The sequence below is a fragment of the Heterodontus francisci genome, chromosome 19, assembly GCF_036365525.1.
Source record: "Heterodontus francisci isolate sHetFra1 chromosome 19, sHetFra1.hap1, whole genome shotgun sequence".
Classification (NCBI taxonomy): Eukaryota; Metazoa; Chordata; class Chondrichthyes; order Heterodontiformes; family Heterodontidae; genus Heterodontus; species Heterodontus francisci.
This window is the reverse complement of record NC_090389.1, coordinates 64787325-64801814: the sequence shown is the minus strand read 5'-3', so window position 1 is coordinate 64801814 and position 14490 is coordinate 64787325. Positions and strand designations below refer to the sequence as shown.

Sequence of the window (14490 nt, the reverse complement as noted above, 5' to 3'; positions counted from 1 at the left end):
AGTGTACAACAGGATCCACCTGACACTTAATTTTGCCAGCTTACATGCTGGATTCAAAGACACTGAAGTCAATGGAACCACTTCAAAATACACAGGGCACTTTCTAAGGAGATGTCAGCAAATTTACAAATGTATACAATTCTTTCTGTCCGAAAAGTTCTGACTTCAAAACCCTTTTTGTCTTGTAATTGCTAAGCCTTAAAAACGGGAAAAGTAGGTGGCTATTGGCTTTATCCATATTCAATATTTTGGGAGCAGATAATTTGTAATTCGTTGCTTAACATGGAATTCATAATTACAGTCTAAATTATGGAGTTGATCTTTGAATAAAGCAGCAGCATCAGGTTTGATGTGCACCTGAACAGGCAATGAAAAAGCATCAAAAAGTAAAACAGCTTGATTCAGCCAGAACCTTTGAAGCAGCAAATTACCTGGTGGAGCATGAGTCTGCACTGCAACAGCTGATTTACCACTCAAGGGCATCATTCGTATGCTTGGCTACTTCCCGGATACTCCCCATATTGTAACTCATGGCAGTGACTCAAAAGCGCTAATGGAAAACACGTTATACAATTTCCATATCCAAACAAAGGGCATTTTTAAAAAAAATTTGTTTCAATACAGAATGTACTTTGGAATGAATACACTCTGCCCTATTCTACTTCAACATCCTTCTCATTTAAGGCTGTATTAAAGGAATTAACAGAACCCGATTTGGTGTGCTGCTGCTCCTTGTGCATTGATAGAGAGAGCTGCTGACAAACTCCATACACTTATTTATCTATTTTCCAAAGTTATGCTGCCTTCAGTATCTCAATTCTAAATCATTGTAAATAAAATTAAGTGATTGTGGAGGCTTTGCATTACAATCAGAAAGCAGAATGAAAGGAAGCAGTGAAAAATTGTGGTTTGTGCACTGTTTAGGGCCTTGCCAGCATTTCCATTAATAAGCGGACTTAGGATCATAGAATGGTTACAGCCCAGGAGGCGGCTATTTGGCCCATTGTGTCCATGCCGGCTCTCTGCAAGAGCAACTCAGCTCGTCCCACATCAGCGCTCTTACCCCATTGTCTGCAAATTTCTCTTCAGATAATTATCCAGTTTCCTTTTGAAAGCCATTACACTCTTCGGCAGTGAATTCCCGATCCTAACCACACGCTGCATAAAAAAAAAGTTTTTCCTCCTGTCGCCTCAGGTTCTTTTGCCATTCTACCCTTCCTTCCCTCCGTATTCTCAGATGCATCTGATCTGGTCCTGGTGACTTATCAACTTTAAGTACAGCCAGCCTAATACCTCTTTACCAATTTTTAGCCCATCCAGTGTCTCAACCATCTCCTCTTTCACTACGACTTTGGCAGCATCTTCCTCCTTTGTAAAGGCAGATAGATGCAAAGTACTCATTTTTTAGATCAGTATGTTTCTGACCCAATGAGGAAGGAGGCATTGCAGGATCTGGGTTTGGGTAATGGTGTGGGTCAAGTGCATAGTACCTCAGCCACACCCTCTGCCTAATTGACTCCACTCTTTACCACCTGTTCACTATTTATATGTCTACAGAAGACTTCTGGATTCCCTTTTATGTTGGCTGCCAGTCTTTTCTCAAATCACCCTTTGCTTCTCTTTTTTTAAAAACTTCTTTTCTGAACTTTCTATACTCAGCCTTGTTTGCACTTGCATCGTCAACCTGACATCTGTCATACATACCCTTTTTCTGCTTCATCTTACTCTCTATCTCTTTCCTCAGCTAGGGAGCTCTGGCTTTGTTTGTCCTACTTTTCTCCTTCATTTGAATGTACCTTGCCTGTACCCAAACTATCTCATCTTTAAAGGCATTCCATTGTTCCATTATAGTTTTGCCTGCCAATCTTCGATTTCAATTTACCTTGCCCAGATCGGTTCTAACCCCACTGAAATTGGCCATTGGCCTTCCCCAATTAATTACTTTTATTATGGATTGCTCCTTGTCCTTTTCCATTGCTAACCTAAACCTTATGATACTATGATCACCGTTACCCAAATGTTCCCCTACTGACATTTGATTCACTTGACCCACACCATTACCCAAATCCAGATCCTGCAATGCCTCCTTCCTCATTGGGTCAGAAACATACTGATCTAAAAAATTCTCCTGAACACACTTCTGTAAATTGAACAGGAATTTTTTTTAAAAATTCTTTCATGGGTGTGAGCGTCACAGGCCAGGCCAGCATTTATTGCCCATCCCTAATTGCCCTTGAACTGAGTGGCTTGCTAGGCCATTTCGAGGGCATGTAAGAGTCAACCACATTTCTGTGGATCTGGAGTCACATGTAGGCCAGACCAGGTAAGGACAGCAGATTTCCTTCCCTAAAGGACATTAGTGAACCAGATGGGTTTTTACAACAATCGACAATGGTTTCATGGCCTCCTCTCAGGCTTCTTCCAATGCTGCTTTGTAACCAACCATTGCAATCTGCACCACAGCAGCCTAGGGAGATCAACCCTTGAACCTTTTCATGCCTCTTGTGAGAAAATGTCCAACCTCCACCCCACCCAAAGGCAGCTGATATCTGAAACTCAGCATGGGAATGGTGCATGATGGGTGCTCCACAGAAGCACTGGGTACTGAACAGCAGTTTTGTTTAAAGGAAGGCAAACATTTCTGCTCCTTTATATTTCATCTGCCTATGTCTTTGTACAATTACAGCATGGCTACTATACAGCATGCAGCATTCTTCTGTGGTGTCCCAAATGACTGTTTAGAATAGCCCATTACTTTCACTGCAAATACAGTGGAATCAATCCACAACAGTAAGGTGACGCCAATATAATTGGCCAGTGTTGGTAACAAATCTATAACTTTCCTATATTGATAGCTCACAAAGAACACTTTTCAGAATATGCTCACTTACCAATTTTACCATACTACCCATTACTGTGCACAAAAATAAACCTGAGATGCAGCACATTGAAAAAGGAATGCACAACTTGAAGTTTGAAGACCATTAATTGGACATCCTGACTTTGAATTATATTATTGCGAGTCCTGACAAATCATTTTAGATGCAAGATAAATAAAAGGGCCCCGATATTTACTGTGGCAGGGTGTCATAGCAAGGAGCGCAATTTTAACTCCAGGGTGTTGGTGCTTTTTTTTTTTAAAAAAACAGATTCTCGCCGGGGGGAGGCGGGCAGAAAGTTAGAGCGCAGTTGGGTGGGTCATGGGTGATCAGAGTCTTTACTTCGTCACACAGAGTCTAAACCAGGAAATATAAACTGGAAGTATACGTTAGATTTAATTCATATACAGGAAGCAAAATAAAGAGGGGGAAAGAAAGATGTGATTAAAAGGTAATTAACAGGAAGATGAGACAGAAACAAAGTTAAAAAAAAGTTGTCTATCAAATACTAAAATTCTGAAGCAATTTGTCTCAGCACTTACACAATTACATTTTCAGTGCCAGAGGGGTTGTTTGGCAGTAATTATGACTCATCACACCATTAAAAGTTTACTTACACTTGAATCCACTCCCCTAGCTTTATCCGGTGTGTTAAGTGAATAACTAATGGCTACGTATTGCTTGCATGGATTCAAATGCCGAGTCCATCAGCAAGGTACTGTTATAACTGAGCCTGCGGAGGGTAACTCAAATTGCAACTTTAGGATTTCCATGTTTAACTGCATGTGAAAAATCAGGAAGTAGTTGTGCAATTTAGCTGATAGTCTCACTGTAATACGCAATGCAAAATCTGGGCCCATGTCTCATTCAATAATTTGCTACAAGCAAGACTTTATAAATATATATTATACATACAAACCATCAACTCGTTGCTGCAGGCATCAGAACAAAGCTCAATCCAATCCCCACCGGACTTATACTTCCAGCAGGGGTTGCTCAATAGCAAACAAAAGCTGGAAACCGGGCCAATTTTTCTGTCTTGTATGCGAGGAGTGCTGAACCAATTGTTCTGTTCCTAACCACCACTCCAAATGTGATAATCTAATTCACTCTTAACTACGAATTAAACTCTGGACCTTGATCTGCATGCAGACTAGTAAAACGTTTGAGCTATCAGAGGAGCTCAATAATGATGAATTTAATTGAAAACAGGATTTCCAGTTCATCAATTTCCTCCGTTTTTGGAAACCTAATTTCCATTCTCATTAATTCATTTTACATAGGGTAAAGTATGCAACTGTTGTCACAGATCAACGTCACTGGAATCATAATGCAAGCTTGTTGCATTGATTTTTTTTTTATTTCCAAAATATACTTTATTCATAAAAATCTGTAAAAATTACATTGCCAAACAGTTTCCAAACAGCACCAAAAAATACAAACATTGCAAAGGAGATCAGTTTCCTTCAATACTGTCATGAGTTTCTTCCCAACCCTTCCGTTTCACAATTGTCATGTCAATTACAGTTTTACATTTACAGCAATTGAGAATATTAACGATACAGTTCGAGGGGTTTCCCATGGATCCAGCCCCTCAGTCCAGCTTGGTGGGGGAACCTTACACAGTGGTCTTTCCCCATTGAGCCTTTGCTGCGGCTGCCCCAAGCTTTAGTGCGTCCCTCAGCACGTAGTCCTGGACCTTGGAATATGCCAGTCTGCAACATTCGGTGGTGGACAACTCTTTGCGCTGGAAGACCAGCAAGTTTCAGGCAGACCAAAGGGCGTCTTTCACCGAATTGATAGTCCTCCAGCAGCAGTTGATGTTTGTCTCGGTGTGCGTCCCTGGGAACAGCCCGTAGAGCACAGACTCCTGTGTTACAGAGCTGCTTGGGATGAACCTTGACAAAAACCACTGCATCTCTTTCCACACCTGCTTTGCAAAGGCACATTCCAGGAGGAGGTGGGCGACCGTCTCTTCCCCACCACAGCCAACGCGGGGGCACTGTGCGGAGGGGGCGAGACTTCGGGTGTGCATGAAGGATCTGACGGGGAGGGCCCTTCTCACCACCAGCCAAGCTACGCCTTGGTGCTTGTTTGAAAGTTCTGGTGATGAGGCATTCCGCCAAATGACTGACGGTCTGCTCGGGGAACCATCCGACAGGATCCACCGTTTCCTTTTCCCGTAGGGCCTTGAGGACATTCCGTGCAGACGGATGGACCGGTGGTCAAAGGTGTTTTTCCGCAGAAACTGCTCCACGAAGGATAGGTGGTACGGCGCCGCCCAACTGCATGGTGCGTTCCGCGGCAATGTGACCAGGCCCATCCTTCGCAACACCGGGGACAGATAGAACCTCAGCACGTAGAGACACTTGGAGTTTGCATACTGGGGATCTACACATAGCTTGATGCAGCCGCACACGAAGGTGGTCATCAGGATGAGGGCCACGTTGGGTACATTTTTCCCGCCCATGTCCAGAGATTTGAACATCGTGTCCCTCCGGACCCGGTCCATTTTAGATCCCCAGACGAAGCGGAAAATGGCTCGGGTGACTGCCACGGCGCAGGAGTGGGGTATGGGCCAGACCTGCGCCACGTAGAGCAACAACGTGAGCGCCTCGCACCTGATGACCAGGTTCTTACCCACAATGGAGAGAGATCGCTGCCCCCACATGCCCAACTTTTGTCGTACCTTGGCTACTCGCTCCTCCCATGTTTTGGTGCACGCCCCGGCCCTTCCGAACCATATCCCCAGCACCTTCAGGTAATCTGACCTGACGGTGAAGGGAACAAAGGATCGGTCAGCCCAGTTCCCAAAGAACATGGCCTCGCTCTTGCCGTGGTTAACTTTGGCTCCCGAGGCCAGTTCGAACTGGTCGCAGATGCTCATCAGTCTGCGCACGGGCAGCGGATCCGAGCAGAAGACGGCGACGTCATCCATGTACAGGGAGGTTTTGACCCGAGTGCCTCCGCTGCCTGGGATTGTCACCCCTCTTATGCTCGCATCCTTCCTAATAGACTCAGCAAAGGGTTCAATACAGCAAACAAACAAGACCGGGGACAGAGGACAGCCCTGTCTGACTCCAGATTTGATCGGGAAACTTTCAGATTCCCACCCGTTGATTGACACTGCGCTACTGATGTTTGTGTAGAGCAGTTGGATCCAATTGCAGATTCCCTCCCCAAACCCCATTTTGGAAAGCACGTCCATCATGTAGGTGTGCGATATCCTGTCAAAAGCCTTCTCCTGGTCCAGGCTGATGAGGCAGGTGTCCACCCTCCTGTCCCGTACGTAGGCGATCGTATCCCTGAGTAGCGCGAGACTATCAGAGATCTTCCTGCCGGGTACAGTACAGGTCTGATTGGGGTGAATCACCAACTCCAGAGCAGACTTGACTCGACTGGCTATGACTTTGGACAGAATCTTGTAATCAACATTAAGCAGTGAGATGGGCCGCCAATTTCTGATTTCTGCCCTCTCCCCCTTCTGCTTGTAAATGAGGGTGATGATACCTTTTCTCATGGATTCTGACATGCTGCCGGCCAGGAGCATACTCTCGTATACTTCCAGCAGGTCCGGGCCGACCCAGTCCCACAGGGCCGAGTACAACTCGACCGGTAAGCCGTCGCTCCCGGGAGTTTTACTCGTCTCGAAAGACTCGACGGCCTTTGTCAGCTCGTCCAGAGTTAGCGGCTTGTCCAGTCTCTCCCTCCTGCTGTCATCTAAGACCTCTGTGATAGATGACAGGAAGGACTGGGAGGCTCTGCTGTCTGTGGGCTTCGCGTCATACAGCCCAGCATAAAAGGATTTGCTGATCCTTAGTATGTCGGACTGCGAAGACGTTACCGAGCCATCTTCTTCCTTCAGGCTGCTGATAACAGAGCTCTCTCTGTGTACCTTTTGGAAGAAGTAACGCGAGCACGTCTCATTCTGCTCGATGGAGCAGACTCTGGACCGGAAGATGATCTTGGAGGCCTCCTTGGCAAAGAGCGAGGCCTGCTGGCTCTTCACCTCTTGGAGGTCCTCCTTGACCTCGACCCCCATTGACTGCAACCGGAGTAGATTTTGCATAATTTTCTGGAGTCGGGACTGTTCCCTCTGTCTCTCTCTCGCCTTCTGAACACCTTTGTGGATGAAGAACCTCTTGATGTTCTCCTTAATCGCTTCCCACCAGTGAACTGGAGACTCAAAGAGGGGTTTCACGGTCCTCCAACCATTGTAATCCCTTTTGAGTTCCTCAACGTTCTCTGGGGTCAGCAGTGTCGCATTGAGCTTCCACGTCCCTCTGCCAACCCGCTGGTCGTCCTGTAAGTGACAGTCGGCCAGTAAGAGGCAGTGGTCGGAGAAGAACACCAGCTTGACGTCGGTGGATCCGACCGTGACCGCACGGGACACAAACGGGAAGTCAATCCTGGAACGGGCAGACCCGTCCGATCTTGACCATGTGTATCTGCGCTGCGCTCCGTCTGCAGGTTTGCTGAAGACGTCGTGCAGTTTGGCATCTTTAACTGTTTCTATTAGGAATCTGGACGTAGCGTCCAGTTTGCTGTCGTCACTGCCGGATCGTCCAGCCGCATCGATGATGCAGTTGAAGTCACCGCCTAGGATGACCGGCCTGGACGTCGCCAGCAGCAGTGGGAGCTGCTGGAAGACGGTCAGCCGCTCGCTGCGTTGTACCGGGGCGTACACGTTGATCAACCGGAGCGGAGCGTTGTTGTACATCACGTCTGCTACGAGGAGGCGGCCGCCCACCACCTCCTTAACTTCGGAGATGGTGAAGTTACCTCCCCGCAGCAGAATACCCAGGCCGGAGGAACGGCAGTCATTACCCCCCGACCAGATCGATGGCCCGTGGGACCACCATCGCGACCACTGCCTGTAGGTGCTGAGGTGTGGTATTCCACACTCCTGCAGAAACAGTAGGTCAGCTTTGACCTTGGCAAGGTAATCCAAGGTTGAAACACATCGCGTAGTCGATTTAATGCTACGCACATTAATGGAAGCAATTCTTATACCCATTTTTACTAAAATGCTTGTTGCATTGATCAGTAAGGAAAGGAAAGGATAGGCCAGGAAACTGTAGAATAGTTACAGGGACAGATATTCTGCGTGTGAATCTCAGAGGTGCTCCTTAAGGTGCAACATAACAACTTGCCTCAGAGACATATGAAAATGAAGACAGATGATATAAAAAAAGTCACATATATAGAAAGGTTCCTTGAATTAACAGAACAGATATCTAGGGCAGCACCGACATAGATCTTTATAAGCTGGAGTTTGGGTACAAAAGACCATAAAAAACATATGGAATTCTGGATTTCATATATTAGGGACATTGAATAAAAAAGCATGCTTAATTTAAGAAAAACATTGGCTAGGTCACTGTTGGACTATTACGGCACTTCTGGATAGTCTACACGAAGGATGTTAGACTGATGAAAGTGGTACAGTGAAAATTTAACAAATTCTTGAAATAAGAGGTTACAGTTATGAAGAAAGGCTAATCCCACCCTCCCCCCAAACCCCACCACCATTAGAAGAGAGAAGGTTAAAAGGAAATCTAACAAAGGTTTTCAAAATCATGAAAGGTTTTGACAGAGTAGTGAAAGATTGGGCTAGATTTTATTCTGGCAAGTGGGGTGGGGCGGGGGGGGGGGGTGGTGGTGCAAGCAGTGGGCCAGAAGGCAAAGGGGAGAACCTGCCTTCGCTCTCTGTCGGAACCCCGTTGCTATTTGATGATGGGCAGCCAATTAACTGGCCGCCATCGGGGATAGTTTAAGCGGCGAGTTCCCACCTCCAGAGTTCCCAACCAATCGGAAGGCCAGAAGCTCTGCAGTACCAGCAGTATCACCGGGACAGCTGGCCACTGCCGGTACTGCAGGAGGCGCTGCAGTACCGAGGATATTGGAGACTCTGGGACAGGTTAAGTGGGGTCGGGGTCACTGGGGTCATTCAGGCAGGCCCGGGCAATGGGACGGTGGGGAGGCAGAGGCGTGGAGAGTGTTAGTGAGGGTGAGGGGCAGCCATTGCCACTGAGCGGGCCCTCCAGGGTCCCTGGATTGCCCCCAAAGGAGGGCCCCTGGCTGACCCTGCTAGGAGGCAGTTACATCTCACCTGACAGCATCTCCACATGGTGGCAGACCCCTCCGACCTCCACAAAATTGGAGTAGAGGTAGAAAGAGGCCCTTAAACATTGGGAACGGCACCTTTGTCATTTCTTTGCCCCAACTAACCCCCGTGCCAGTCTCCAAGGGAAGAATAAAATCCAGCTCGTAATACCATTGGTTCACAAATCAACAAGAGAATACAGATTGAGGGTCATGAAAAGATAATTCGCAGAGCCCTTCCTCACGACTTCTCTGCCTCTGCCCTGCCACCACTGTAGTTATTAGAACAGGGAATATCAGTTTGCATTTGAAGCAGGGACCGTAACAGCTTTTGATTAAAAATAATTGGGCGAGTATTCCTTTATGCTCTTTGACTTTCAATAATGAAGAAAGGGCAGGAAAACAGGTTTAAAGTAGATGGCTTCAGTTGAGAGGTTAGTACTATGACCGACTCAATGGTCTGAATGACCACTGAATGTTGTAGCTATTATGATTTTATGAAGGTCACAAATTTGCTCATCACTAAGGACAGAACAGTAGCATCAGGAATTCCTGAGTTTCCATATTCACAGATACAGTTGTGGACAGGATTAATAACTGTATTAAGGTGATATAAATACTTAAGCCTGATTTTATCTTAATATTTATTACATTTGATATTGTCCATCGGGATTTTAGCAAGGTTTTTGATAAGGTCCCACACGGCAGATTGGTTATGAAAGTAAAATCCCATGGGATCCAAGGCAACATGGCAAGTTGGATACAAGCTTGGTTCAGAGGCAGAAAGCAAAGGCTAAAGATTGATGAGTGTTTTTGTGACTGGAAGGCTGTTTCCAGTGGGGTTCCGCAGGGCTCAGTACTAAGTCTTTCCCTTTTATGGTACATATCAATGATTTGAACTTGAATGTAGGGAGTATGATTAAGCAGTTTGCGGACAATACAAAAATTGGCTGCGTAGTTGATAATGAAGAGAAAATCTGAAGACTGCAGGAAGATATCAATGGACTATTTGGGTGTGCGGAACAGTAGCAAATGAAATTCAATACGGAGAAGTGTGAGGTAATGCATTTGGGGCAGGCTAACAATGCAAGGGAATACACAATAAATGGTAGGATACTGAGAACTACAGAGGAACCTTAGAGCGCATGTCTACAGATCCCTAAAGATGGCTGGACAGGTTGATAAGGTGGTCAAGGAGATGTACAGGATTAGTTGTCTTTATTTGCGATGGAAATCACACATGCCAAATGGAAAATATTAATTTTGTCATATGGAATTCAGCTCGAGACATTTTACTGGACATTACATGTAACTTTTAAAAAAGCAGAACAAAACAACTAAAGATGGCCATGCATAATTTGCATGAAAAGACAAAGGCCAGCTGGGAGACAGAGGTAATTACCTACTCTAGCAAGAACAATAGGGGTGTGCTCTCATTCAATTACCTAGAATGGATTTTGTCAAAAGTGGTGATCAAAAGCCATCGATGCCCTTTGACTTTGAAAGAGCCAACACCACCCTCCCACCCCCACCAAGTCTGTCTGAAGAACTTTGAATTTAAAAAAACCTTCCAGAAACTCTTTCAAACAGAGGTGGTCACATGACATACCTGCTGATGTAACACTGAGTTGTGAATTGTGCCTTTGAAAGAAGACTGTGACTGAACTCCAAGAAGAAATCACCTCTCTCTCTGTCTAGCAAAGTTCCAGGGAAGCCTCGGTGACAGCTATTAAGCCTCAAGACTAAAGAACCTTATGGAGAACAACCAAGACGACGGATAAAGCCTCCCTTCAGCCTTCCGGGACCAGAGGAGCAAGCCCCAAATTGTGCATGTGGCCCAGCGAGGACTTCAAACCTTGAACTAAGGATATTGAAACTCAGTATGTGAATTCCCTTTATTACGGACTTTACTTCAACCTCCCAACTCTACTTTTCCCTTCTGTATCTATTTGTGTGTGTGTGCTTCTCGTATGAATGAGAGTTTGGATGTGTCGTGTATTTTAGTAATTTTAACCAGTTTAGAATGATAAGGTTAATAAACTTGCATCATTCTTGTTTAAACCCAAATTATATTTGAGGAACAGTGACCAAGGGCTCACTCATGTGGTAAGCTAAAATCACTGTTAAAAGAATAAACCCTGTTGTGGTCAAACCAAAGAAGGGACGAAAGGGGATCCTGAGTTCTCTTCCTCACCCGGTCGTAACAATTAGCTGAGGCATGGAAATTAAGAGCTGGAAAGTTATGCTGGAACTGTATAAAACATTAGTTTGGCCACAGCTGGAGCACTGCATGCAGTTCTGGTCACCTTACTATAGGCAAAATGTGACTGCACTAGAGGGGGTACAAAGATATTGCCTGGCCTGAAGAATTTTAGTTATGAGGAAAAACTGAACAGGCTGGGGTTATTTTCTATGGAACTGAGGAGGCTGAAGGAAAACCTGATTGAAGTGAATAAATAGCTGAGGGGTCTAGACAGTGTAGACAGGAAGGTCCTATTCCTCTTGGTTGATTGGTCCATAATGAGGAGGCATAGATTTAGGGTAAGAGGTAGGTTTAGAGGGGATTCAACAGGGAATTTTTTTCACCCAGAGGGTGCTGGGGATCTGGAACTCACTGCCTGAAAGGGTGGTAGAGGCAAAAACCCTCATAACATTTAAAAAGTACTTGGATATGCACTTGAAATGCCATAACCTACAAGGCATTGGGCCAAGAGCTGGAAAGTGGGTTTAGGCTGAATGGTTACTTGCCAGCTGGCATGGACATGATGGGCCAAATGGCCTCCTTCCATGCTGTAAATTTCTATGATTCTGTTTTTGTTTTCCTCCCTCATCTGAATCTAATACAGCCTTAATTCTACAGATGTTTATTTTTGATTGGCAATATAAATTACATTAAAATTAGCAGCATGACATAAATAAGAACAGAAAATGCTACACATACTCAGGTCAGACAGCATCAGTGGAGAGAGAAACAGAGTAAAATGTTTCAGGTTGATAACCTTTCATCAACCTGAAACATTACCTCTGTTTCTCTCTCCACAGATGCTGCCTGACCTGCTGAGTATGTCCAGCATTTCCTGTTTTTATTTCAGATTTCCAGCATCCACAGTATTTTGCTTTTGGAGCAGCGTGACCATGTGTGTTCTGGCTTATATCATTTAGTCAAGTAAAACTGATCATAGGTGTGTCATTCCCATCATGTTCATTAGGTAGTTATGGATCCCACGTGAATTCTGGACCAGTTGGTATGCATTTTCTCATACAATGGCTATTTTGAGAAGGAAAAAAACTTTAGCAGTGCCACTTGAGGCCATCTTATTGTTTACAGTAGGATGACAAATGCACTCTGGTTCATATAATTTTTGCAAAAGTTTTCACTTTTAGTCCAAACCAGATTTAGCCAAGTAAATAACAGATATTATCATATTGAGGCACTGATGTGATCATCAGCAATCTTTGTTAAATAATGTCGAGCCAGACTAACTTGGATATAGATGTCTTCTCCTACAACCATCCAAACAGCCAAAGCCTGCAGAAATACATGAATGAATTAGGTCTCTGCTAGCCGACTGAACTTCCATAATGTATTGTTCTTGTACTCAGAAATTAGCAGTACCATTTAAAAAAAGTCTATATTATACTGCATAATTGCGTTTTGAATGTCCAGTATCGCCAACAAATTTGCAAAAAGGATTTACAAAAAAGCTAAGATCACAGGCTTGTAATAAGCTAATTAGATATGTCAGACAACGTAATATGGTGGTATAGCAAAATTCTATATAAATGCAGGTTGATCTTCCTATACATTGTGCCATAGGACAGGGACACTTGGCATGGCTGGACTTAAGTTCATTGCATTAAAAATACATCAATGAAGGCAAAATGCCTCCACATTTGCAAAGATTTTTTCTTACATATAGCGATTAAAAATCTTACTTTTATGGTCTAATTTTAGTGATCAAAGTAATGATGTGACAACTGCAGAACTGATGGGTGACTGCCCCAGTAGGTATATGCCTCTTATTTCTCCAAGACACCCCAATCACAAACGATATTGCTGCCTCTAAAGCATGGGATGGATGTATTGCTGGAAACTGTTGGCTTGTAGCCCATTTGTTCACATAGTCTTTGTTCTAGTTTTACCATGTCCATTAAGTAAGTAGTCCTGCTCCATAGAATGTGGAAACTTATAAACCACTGATACAACTTGAAACAAAGTACAGTATATCTTTCTTTTCTTCTTTCTTATAGCCAATCGATAAGATACTGTAACAAGCATCTCAACTCTGAAGGCATTCCACTCGCATCCCCTGCGTGAAATAATTCATAATTTCACTCCATACATTAATATGGTTTGTAACAAATGAAGGAAAGTTTTCATTGAGGGGAAAAGGAGTAAATCCCTGGAATTGAGTGATATAAATAGGTGCTTTAACAGACACCATGAAAAGTTGGTTGCTATATATATGTCTGTTGCATCTTAAGGCATCTTGTAAGACAAAGCTTTTTTCCCCCTCTGGTAATGGTAAATGGTATTATAGTTCCTCAGATTACTTTAGTGTCAAACAAACAAATGAGGTAATATGAATGACATTGCCAAACACTTTTTTCAACTAAAAACAATGATTTATCTCACTTTGAATTTCTTCTTCCATCCTTTCCTTTTCTTTTTTTTATTCTTCCATCTTTATTTGGCTTTTTATTGATTTTATACATTATTTTTTATATTGATTGGATGGGTAAACAGGATGCCACTTTTGAACTTTGCTTTGTGCGTCCCACATATGCAGTACTCGATACCTTATCTAATTTCATCCGAAAAGCAGTCAACATATAATTCCAGAATACAATCACCAAACACTAGCCGTGCAAAGTTACAGATTTCTTTCATGGAAAAATGTTAAACCTCCGAAAATATAACCAATATTGCCCAGTTCAATTTGTAGAGCTTACAAGTAAAACAGGATGTATTTTGTATCACAATATGAAAACAGTAGATTAATTAATTTGACTTTGAAATGATGATGCTGGTGCATTCAAGTGAAGCAGTGATGGATATACCCAAATGTTACTACCACAGCCAGCAAACAACTGGGATAGAGATAAATGCAGTCATCTATGGAACTTGGTTGCCTGCTTGCCCAAATTTTCTGTTACATCAGTGTATTCAAAATTTTCATGCTCACTTTTGTACAAGTTGACACTACAGTCGCAAACAGCTAGTTCCTGATCTTGGATGTGGCATAATGGTATCAGCCAGCCCTAAATGTAGACTGCATTTCGTTGACAAAAATAAATGCAACCATGTAAAGCCAATCAGACAAACTGAGTAAAAGATCACAGTTGCATCCAATAGGATATTCTCTTTATGCACTTCACAATGAAAGTTATTGCTTATTTAGCACAACTGACGGATTGCATACTGAAAATGTATCATATAGGAAAATACACATACTAGACAACAAGGGTCACTCAACTAGAAAATGCAAACGTTTAGATCATTATT

At 43.7% G+C, this 14490-nt stretch overlaps 1 protein-coding gene across 6 annotated transcripts in view; it reads right to left on the bottom strand.

The window, feature by feature from the left end:
- iqsec1b (IQ motif and Sec7 domain ArfGEF 1b) overlaps positions 1-14490 on the bottom strand; it is a 708606-nt gene that overhangs the window by 109096 nt on the left and 585020 nt on the right. The gene's annotated exons all lie outside the window — the stretch shown is intronic.